A 10,410-nucleotide genomic window follows, 5' to 3' on the forward strand; every position below is an offset into this window, starting at 1 on the left:
ATTAGGAGCTCTTGTCTTTAAAAGCTGTTCATGGAGTTGTCTGCCCAGGAGCCCCAGTGCAGGTGTGTCTCAGGAAATAGAAAGGACCTGGTTCTGATCTCGTGTGTCAGAGAGACTTGACTAGTGCAGAGGCTGAGTGACGGCAGCACTGAAGAGAGCGGGAACAGACCTGTTGTTTCCTCGTAGCTTCACTCTGCCGTGGACTGATGGGAGTTGTTGCTGACTGTGCAAACAGGAACACCTGCACTCAGAAAAGAACTCAACCACGACAGAGTAAAGCAATAAGCCTTGCAAGAGGATGGGAACTGCCATGCCCAAAGCTCATTTTGTGGCCTCACCCGAGAGACTCGAGTGAGAAGATTATTTTAAGGTGCCTTTTCCTGAGCTGCTCTGTTCTGTCTTCCAGCTACAACTTGGCCACCTCTTGCCAAGCACGCTGTGTGCACATCCTATACCAATGCCTCCCTGCCATGCCAGGCGCCTTCCCCAGCGCTAGTCACGGGGCACGGTGACTTCAGGAGGAAACTCACAGGGGAGAAGACAGAAAACCCTTTCATGCTGTCTCCTTCCCAGCCCCGCTGTGCCCCAACATCGCTTTGGAGTCACTGGCACAGATCAAGGGCTCTCTCTTTTGTCTGGTAAGTCATTGGGTGGGAGGACCTGGAACAGCAAGGATCCCTCCGTAGGGAAGGGGTGAAGCCAAAGGGTCTGCTCTCCCTCCTTTTGAATGAGCTGCCAAGAGCTGTCCAATTAAAACAACCCTAGGACAAAAATAGGATGAGAGAGTGCTACTTTAAAAACAAAACAATTAAGCGAAGCCTATCCCTTCCCCTCCCTGGAGGCTCCTATGGAAGTGGCAGCTTTTGAGCCAGGAATCTCTGCTGAGTTGGGTATTTCTGGCATTCGAAGCCAAGGCAAGTGATGACTTCCCAGCGCTGGCTTTGGAGGAGAGGCTGTACCAACCTCATGGCAGCAGATGAGACCGAGCTTGCAGGCACTGACACGTCTCCCCTAAAGGCTAGTTATGCTATAGCCTGTGGAACAGCAGAAATGAGATTCTGAGTGTGGGAAGGAGCTGAGCAGACACTTGGCACGAGCTGCACCAGCAGCCAGTCAAGCCCTGTGGGGGGCCCTGCCATAAGCACCATTTCAGGCCTTAAGACTTAAGAAGAGAGAATTGGTCTTGAGCTCGCAGATCTGAGTCCAACACCAGGTCACTGACACCTGGTGCTAACATGGCTCTGTGTCCTGGGGTGGTGGGAACCCCTCTCCGGAAAGGGTTGAGCTCTCTGCCTGCTGTTTGCGTGGACTCTCTCTGAGCGGGATCCTCACGTCGCCTTTTGCAGAGCAGCTGGTGCTGGTGAAAAGGCGCACGGCCAGTAGCTGCGCTGACCAGGCAGAAGGTTTCAGTAATCTTTCTGAAACACAAAAGCCTTGCCGATCACAACAAGGCTGCTGTAAATGTCCTTCTGTACCTCACGACTCTTTGAGCTGTGGGATGCCTACCCGTACAGTTAGTCTCGAAATGGCCAGAGGAGTGCCTGCCAGCGCTGTGTGTGTGACCTCAGAGGTTCACCCTGCAGTGAACACATCGCTTGAGCCCCGCTGCCAGCTGCAGTCATTCTCTGATCAAGCCAGGCACTGGCAGAATCACTGGGCAGTTGTCACAGGAATGCTCGGGGTAAAGGTCTGGCTTCCATTGTACCCGTGCAGTGTCAAATTAACCTCACGCTTCTGTTCCTGAGGTCCCTTTGTTGCGGGCAATTTTTCTGCTGCGAGATTCTTTCTTTCAACTCTAATTTTAGTTCATGTGAGGGATGAAAAAGGGGCTTATATCCTTGTCATGAGGCTGGTTCATGGGATTCCCTCCTGACTCAGCACAGCCTGGCCTCTTCAGCTGAGATCCCCTTCAAATACACCTAGGGCTTAAAATAGCGTTGCAAGCTCTGTCCCGTGTGCGTTCTGGTGAAGAGAACTGCCCCAGCACGAGCATGGGAATTCATCTCATTCCTCTGGTTTCTCCAAATTCTTTTTACAGGATACCAGTACAGACTAAGCTGACATACAATTTTGAGAAGAATTTGAGAAGCTGGAAGTCGTTTTGTTTGTTTCCTTTGTTCTAGGAAAGGGACCCACGCAGCCCTGCCAGCCCTCCTTGTTTGGGGCAGAACGAACAGGCTTGCAGGGCTCACAGGCGCTGGAGCTGTGTCCTGGCCCTCGCTGGTTCCTCTGGAGGAAGATGAGCATAGCAGCGGAGGAACTTCACCGGGCCAGGGGACCCGCACATGGAGAGGGTGAGTTTCACTGTTTCAGTGGAAAGGCAATGAAGGCAATGACACTGGTGAGTCTCTGCAGCTGGTTATTTCCCCACTTGGAAAATCCTGGACACACAGAGCTCTGACGGTTAATGCCGGAGCCGAGAACATTTCTGTGGTTTTTGGAGGTGTTGAGTGCCAAGTGACCAAGAGCTGCCCTGGCAGGAAAAGCCTTTCTTCCTTACCTCCTTGAAACATAGCCAGGCTCGATAGTTTTCATTTTACCTATCCTCTTTTTTGAGGTCAGCACATCTTGGGTTCGCAATTGCAATAGAGAACCCCCAATAACTGTTTCTTAACAAAACCTCTTGACCTAACAGATTGGCCTGTCTCTGCCAGGCAGGTCATTCATTTCCAGTCTAATGCACCAGGGAGAACATTGTGAAATGACTGCAGAAAGAGGCATTAGAGTAAAGATGATTTGGGGCTATTTGCCTGGCCAAGGAACTGAACCAGCTGCAGATTTTCTTTTACCTGACTCACAGCTGTATTGCAGGGGTCAGACTGGAAAAAAACAAGCAACTGTTATTCACCTGAAGTCTGCTTTCAAACCCATCTCTGTGCACCTCTGTTGCCAGGTGACATCACGCTTCTGAGGGTGAAACAGTTTAAACTGTAGAGATGAAAATTATTGGTTCAGATAACTTCCTGAAAGCAGCAACAACAGCAGACGGAGGCTTTGTAAAACTTACTTGAAAACGTTGGTTGCTGTATCTCTGGGGTAAAATGGCCTAAACTGTAAGAGCTTCGGTAGTCTGTCACAGTGGTTGCTTTATCAGCAGCAGGGTATTTTAAAGACAGTATGGCAAAAGCCGTACTGAAAGTACAGGCTCTGAACTTGAAGTGGTTTAAGCAGGTTTGTAACACTAATGCTGTTGTACCTATACATGAAGTGGTATGAAAAAATGCAGCATTTGTAGGCAGAACTAATAATGTTCCACTACTAGCTAATAAAACTGTCACCTCTAAATATATCAAGAGGCTTTCTAACATTACACAAGTTTTTGAGGAATCAGAGAATCATGGAACGGTTTGGGTTGGAAGGGACTTTATAAACCATCTGGTTCCAACCGCCTGCCATGAGCAGGGACATCTCCCACCAGCCCAGGGTGCTCCCAGCCCCGTCCAACCTGGCCTTGAGCGCTGCCAGGGAGGGGGCAGCCACAGCTTCTCTGGGCAGCCTGGGCCAGGGCCTCACCACCCTCAGGGGGAAGAATTTCTTCCTTATATCCAGTCTAAACCTCCCCTCTTCCAGCTTGAAGCCGTTCCCCCTTGTCCCGTCCGGACAGAAGAGCGCTCGGGTGATTGTCCAGAACAGGGGGCTTGGGGAGTGGGAGTGCTGGGTACTGAGGAGCAGCACCCGTCACCCAGCATACAGGTAGAGGAGCGGGTGACCGCTGCCGGGGCCCGGGAGCAAGCTCTGGCTCTGCTCACGTGAAAGCCCCACCAGAGACCTCACACAGGTTGCAGCCTGACAAAACATTTCCGCTTCCTCAGCTTGTGTGAGTTAGGTCTGTCTGAAGGCAATGCTGGCTGCAAATACAGACTATTTCCTTATTAACATTGTGTAAAATTATGCCAGTCTTATAACAAGGTTATTCATGGAGCTTGGAACTTGTCTTTTCTTAAACATTTGTGTTGTGAAACTTCTGAAAACATCTGTTAGTGAGGAAACAAATGAAAGAAACAGGAAAGATCAACCCCATAGCTGTGTGTAACAAAAATAAAGAACTAAGAACATGTAAGTGAAAGTCTCACACCTCGCAGTTCACACATTATTTTTAATCGGTGTGTAACGTACAGCAGTTTGTGCAGACCTTTGGAGGAAGATCATGTTCTGTAATCAGCAGTGAAGCAGTTGGCTTACAGCTGGTTTTGAAGGTGTCTGCGTTTCATTCCAGGGTTAGCACTCCCTTCGGCTGAGAGGGGTCCCAGCCTCTCTAGAGGTGCGAGCCCCATGCTGAGGCTGGCTCATAGCTGCAGCCCCAGGGGCTAGGAAGCTAAGCAGAGATTCATGTGCGGAGCTGCGTTTGTGCCGTACAGGAACAGGCTGGCCAGAGCACTGCCTTGCTGAACTCACAGACCCCACTGACATCCACTGCTCTCTTGGTCTCTGAAGTCTATCCCTCTGCTCCATCCTCTGCATTGGGCTCAGCTGCAGGAGGAACCAGCTGACCAAAGGGTCCTTCCAACCTCAATTATTCACTGATTCTGTGTAATGAGGTGGAATTTTTCCAAGACCTGAATGGGAAAGGTGTGGGCAGGCTCCTGCTGGAATCCCAAATCCCTCAGGAGAGACAGACCCAAGTCCTGGTAGGTCACCTGCCCCTCCAGGTCCTACCAGCCTGGCAGAGCTCAGGGACCTGTTGCTGCCTGTTGCGGCTGTGCGACCCGAGCACCTGGTGTGAGTTAGAGAAGACCTACTGATTTCAGCAGAGCTGTTTTGACTGAGAGGCTGAGTGCTGGATTTTTAGGGCAGAGATCCTTTGAGCTTAGGTGATGCCAGAGGTCTTTGGAGGGGTGGGAGCTGGTGGAGGATTTTACCCTGCCTGCTTCCAGCCGTGGCTGTGTGCACGCAGCCGTGCCTGGCTTACCCACGAGAAAAATTATGGCAGAGTGGCTGCTTGTGCAGGGGGTGGCAGAGCCGTGATTAACGCAGTAGCCCATAACCAGAGACCTCGCGTTAGTCCCTTCTCTTTCACAAGCCAGATTACCCTGGGCACATCCCTCTGTGCTCAGCTGTGCAGGTGTCGCGAGGACCGAATCCCAGCAAAGACAGAGCGCTATTCAGATACCTCGGAGCTGGGCGCCAGAGGAGTCCGGTAGATGGGGAGGCCTCCTTAAATGAGCCTGCCCAAGGCCACCTTAAACATACCCTCCCTCCACGAAGTTTTCCTTCAGGATAATTAAGCATGCAGCAAGTCAAGAAGTGGAAAAACCCAAGGAAGCATCCATTTCACAGGTGGGTGCAGCTGACTATTCCCTCCCCAGGCCGATTCCTCCTGCAGTTCTGTGCAATTCTGTGCAAGCCAATGCCTTGGTCCAAATGCTCCTGGCTGTGATGGTGACCCACGTTTGTATCCAGATTTTGCAGTTGTTAAGGGTGGCAGAAGATCACCCGTTACTACACAACCCCGTGAAGAGCTGTGCTGCTCTGCAGGGAACACGTACTTTTTGATGGCACCTTGACAAACTTTGAGGCACGGAGTCATCACCCACAGCTTTGTCTGCGTTGCCCTTGAGGTCTGATTTTCTGCATGGACCAGTAGCCGGGATGCTGAGCCCAGGAATCCTGTGACACCTGCCTGCACAAGCCCACGCCGCCTCCAGGCAGAACAAGCCGTGCTTGTGGCCCTTTCTTGGCCGTATTTTGAAGAAGTTGTAGCTACAGCGCGCTGGGGGTCTCACAGGGGGTCTGCAGCAGGGCTGGCTGTTGGGGCAGGACTCCAGAGCTCGAGTCCAGGGCCTGGTCTGTGTGTGGACTTGTGCTTCGTGGCTGCATTCAGAGCTGGTGGTAACCTGCCGGGAGGCGGAAGACAGAAGCTGCTCACAGAAGCCCTTGTTGCAGGATCTTGGGCATTATTTAGGCAAAACCCTCCAGCCTGGGTTGGGCAAGAAGTCAGGTTAGATTGTTAGAGTGGTCCTAGCCGGCCTGAAAGCCACCCAGCTGGCTGTGCCCTGGCGTGGGGTGAAGGGCCGGATTTCTCACAACAGCAGAAACGGGGCAAAAGGGAGGGAGAAGACTCTCGATGCTCTGCTTCCAAAACCAAGGCCTGTTTTTGCAAAGAGCTCAGCACCTGTGGTGCTCTGCCTCGGGAAGCCTTCTTGCTGCGTGTGTGTCCTCGGAAGGGTTGGCTTTCTTACCACTCCCCTCCTCGGGGATGTGAGTGCTGTGCCTTGACAGACGGGGTTTAGTTCTCTGCCTCGGGGTGCCCTTGGCTGCTCGCTCTTTGGGAAGCTGTGAAACTGGCTTTGTGCCTCCTGCCAAGATCAGGCTCCAGGGGGGCATATTTTTATTTTTTTTCCAGAAGAGAACGTGTGCTTTTGCTGGCAAGCTCTGTGTCTACACACTGCCTCCTTCCAAACTCATGATGCCAACCGTGTTTTTATATATTTACTTCCTTTATAAGGACATCAGCAGGCACCCCACCCTTCCCGAGTTTTGTGTCCCTTGACAGGCTTCAATGTCGCAATAAATCCTCAAATACAATGGCAGGTTCCTCCCAGAACTAAAATAACGGTAGACTTCACTAGAGAACTCTGCACCCAGGGGTGAAACGTGTTCGCTGCTTGACATCTCTGAAATGCTGGGCACAGCACCGTGCCCGCGGGGCCCTAGTCTCTGGCAGGCCGGGCTAGAGGGGAATCCTCGCCCCGCTGCAGCCCGTGCGGTCGGGATCTCATCCCCAGGCTGTGCTGGCGTGGGGAGCAGTGGGTTTTCCTGCCCTTTCTGTCCTTCGGGCAGGGCAGCCTTTCCCACCCAGACTGCAGTCAGACACGCTGTGGCATTTCGCCTTGATGTGACGCTTTCTGGTGACAATTTACAGCGACCAACATCATGGTACAGCTGATGCGTGTGGAGCAGCGGAGACAGGCGCCATGAGAAGGCCCTGCAGGAGCTTCGGTCCCTCTCTACTGATTATAAAGAGAGCCTAGAGAGATTAGGCTTCTAACGTAGATGCCTTAATTAAGTGCCTGAGGATTAGATGGCGTGACTCTGACCCCAAACGTCCCTCTGGGCAGATGTTGAATTGGCACTGAACTGGAACACGGGTCTGGAAGAGACCTTCTCAGCTGTTACGGCTCTGGGAGCCATGTTTAGCCCGAAAGCATTGAGGGACTGCACTTCTGTCCCACCCCGAGGCACGCGGGCCTGCAGAACTCCTTCCCAAGCTTGCAGCAAACTTGCGGCCTTTGTAGGTGTTGGTGGGTTTCGTTGTTTTATTAGTACTGTACCACAGATGGAGGAATCAACAGTGTCACCCGTGTCTTGTATCGTCGGGGGGAAGCTGGGTGAAAGTGCCCAGCCAACCTTCAGAACTGCGTCTTACCCTCGAACTACAGAAGGCGGCAAAAAGCAGGGGACAGGACCCCTTCGTGGCCCAAATCTGGTGACCGGTTGAGGCTGCGTGTGCGAGCAGGGTGCATCCCGCAGGCATCAGTAGGTGGGTAACGAACAATGAAATGCAATGCCGGTGCTTAGACCGTCTGGCTGGGTGAACCTCACCATCTCCGCTGGGCCAAACTGATGTTTGATATAATTTCAGCGAGGCTCAGCAAGTTACAAGAGTGCCAAATTAGAGTGATTGCCTGTGATCCCCCCCAGCAGTGACTTTTGCCAAGACTGGCCAGCTGAGAGAACGAAAACCTTCCCATAAGGCGCAGTGCTGAGAGCCACCGGCGTGTCCTGTGGGCAGCTGAGCAGCGCTGAGATGGGAGACAGCATTGAGGTCACCGGGGACTGGGGAGCGTGGTTCCCTGTACCGTGCTGCTGCTACCAGCTTCTTATTTCAGCTTCTGCAGGCAGAGTGCTGCTGGGAGAAATCACACTGAGCCAAAAAACTGTATGTGTGCTTGCCTTAATCTTGTTCTTTGACCTTACGTGATTTTTAGCAATTATCTAAATGTCTTATTTTTTTGATTACTATAAATTCAGGAAAGCTACTGGTTGGGCATGGTGAGTGAACCCAGAAGAATGTAACAAGGTGAATTAAACACGCAGTATTCCTTGCTTGGGCGAGATTTTGAGCAGGGTTGACGTCTTTATCCCTGCACTTGAGGCAGATCAGGCTAGAAGAAGAGACGCAAATCGGTGTTAACTTGGGCGTTTCCTCCCTTTGATCATTCTGAGTCACTCAACCTTCACGGTCTTCTCTTGCTTCTTGGCAAGTGGCTTGTCCAGTGGGGTGAACAGTTCAGTTGCTAGATTATGGCGACCTTTGTTTGTCCCAAAGCCCAAAGAAAATCTTGGACCATGGGTGTAGAGAGCTCCCGAAAGCTGGGGATCTCCACCTAACACTTGCCCTTCGTGTCCTGCTGCTCCTCTGCTTTTTTTTTTCAGCTTAATGGTGAGAAGGTGCCATTGTGGCAGACTTGCTCGGGGCTCTGAGAGGCAACGTGGGCTCCTCTGTCCCCAGAAACCCTGGCGTGGGGGGCTTGGCACTGCTCCCGGCACTTGGCAGTGCTGGTGCTGGTGCAAGGTGTTGGTCCTGCTCTCCGGTGAAGGAGCTGGAGGGGGTCCAGGTGCTCGTCCCCTGGCACGGCAGGGCAGGCAGCTGGCTGGCCGTGGCAGAGCGGGGGCGGCTGGAAGGATGCGCAGGACTGCACCTCGGTACGTTCTGCTTACGCTGCCGTTCTGGGAAGATGAAAGCGTTCAGGTGGATGAGGACGAGCAGCTTCGTAAGGAGGCTTCATAATCGAATCATTCTTTATTTTTGTTGTAGGTTGGAAACTTAATCAGCCATCACAACGCTGGCTCAGTGCTGAACATTCCCCACAGAAGTCCTGACAGGTGAGTGAGCATTCGGATTTCGGTTGCGCAGTTCATTTGAGGTCATGCAGCAGGTTTACGTTGAAAGCAGAATTTGGAAGATCCTGGCTCCAGGTGCAACTGCTGCTTCTTGGACAAGGGGCAGTGTATGAATTGAGCCATACGTTAAGCACCGTCCTTTTAAAAAGGCACAAATATGACACCTTCAGATGCCCCACGTGGCTTGGAATTCACTTGTGGTTTATGTTCCTGCTGTGTGAGAAAATGAGAACAGAGGCGTGCAGCACTTTATCCCTGTCTCGTTTACGAGCAGGGGGAGAATGTCCTGCGAAATGCGAGCAGCTAATTTTAGGCGACAACATAGTTTAAGGCGCCAAGCCTGCCGAAAGGGGAAGGAATGTCGATCCAGCTCGACTGCCTTTAGCCCCGAGCTGCTCTGGGGCGCGGGGTGTTTATGCCACCTCCAGTACATTAAATCCTTCGTGTGGAGACATAATCCTTCGTTGTGGCATTAGCAGAGGTAGCTGTTACAGAAATGATTGTGAAATCCCTCATCTGGTGGGAGAGGAGAAGGAGGAGGTGCATCGGGGGTGGTTTGCACTGTGCTGATGCTCTCCAGCCCCAGATCCCAAGGGGCTTTCCGAGTGCTAACTAATTACGAGTCGGAGTTGCCTGGGTTCAGCAGTGGACAAGCAGTGGCACGGGGAGTGCGGAGGCTGAGCTGCTGATGCGCGGGGCCCTGAAAGGACCTGAGTGAAAAGCAGGGCTTGGTTCCCAGCTAAGGTGCCCTATGCTTGGAGGCAGGAAGGAAGGAGGCGGAATTAAACGGCCCACTACACGCTCCCTGTATTTGAATTCTCCTGCTGGCCTGCTTCCCAGCACGCTCTGCTGGGATGTGGTGGGGACTGGACGGCCCAGCGTGTCCTGCGTGTGCTCCTGCCCCTTGCTTTGTGCTGGCCCAAAGTGAGCGCACAGAGCTCACACCGCTGCTCCCCTGGCAAGGCCCCTGACTCAAAGGCTCAGCTTCGTCTTTCTGAGGCGGCTTCATGTGCAGCAGAGAGGATTCCGGTCCTGTTCCCATCTGCTCTGCCACAGCCCAGGCCAGCGAGGCCTGCGAGTGCCCTCTGCTGCACTTCTCCTCCTCATCTTTCCATGGCAGCGCTTCCCTGGCTGTGTGGGAATAAACAAAACAACTCTTTTCATACACAAAACAACTCTTTGATGTTCTAAAGGTCGCTTTGTGCAGGCTGTCCAGAAGCCTGGCTCTGTATTTCAGCAGCAAACAGAAAAGATCATGCCTCAGTGTAAAAATGTGTGATACTCTGCATCAGTCCCAGGGTGCAAATACAGCACGACAGGGAACGGCTGTCCTTTATCGACAGCCTGCACCCCGTAGCTTTTCATTGCCTCGTAAAACAAGTGGCTCCTCGTTGCAGGGGCTCAGACAGTGGTCCTTGTAGGCATGAAACTTTCATTTCTCGGAGCTTGCGGGTGACACAGGGTCGGTTATGGTACCTAACTGCCCCTAGCAGCGCTCAGCTTTCCGTCTCTCCCTCCTTTTCAAAGGAAAAACATCGAGCGCCACAAAGCTCTGCTTATTTAAGT

The 10,410-nt window shown here is 52.4% G+C and overlaps 1 long non-coding RNA gene across 1 annotated transcript in view; it reads left to right on the forward strand.

Moving 5' to 3' along the window:
- LOC142363449 (uncharacterized) overlaps nucleotides 1-8,811 on the forward strand; it is a 30,769-nt gene extending 21,958 nt beyond the window's left edge. The window contains exons 4-6 of the long non-coding RNA XR_012765748.1: nucleotides 407-638; nucleotides 2,124-2,294; nucleotides 8,759-8,811. This is a non-coding gene — a long non-coding RNA (uncharacterized LOC142363449). The remainder of the gene's footprint in view (nucleotides 1-406; nucleotides 639-2,123; nucleotides 2,295-8,758) is intronic.
- The last annotated feature ends 1,599 nt before the right edge of the window (nucleotides 8,812-10,410 follow it).

Source organism: Opisthocomus hoazin, chromosome 17 (assembly GCF_030867145.1).
Source record: "Opisthocomus hoazin isolate bOpiHoa1 chromosome 17, bOpiHoa1.hap1, whole genome shotgun sequence".
Taxonomy (NCBI): Eukaryota; Metazoa; Chordata; class Aves; order Opisthocomiformes; family Opisthocomidae; genus Opisthocomus; species Opisthocomus hoazin.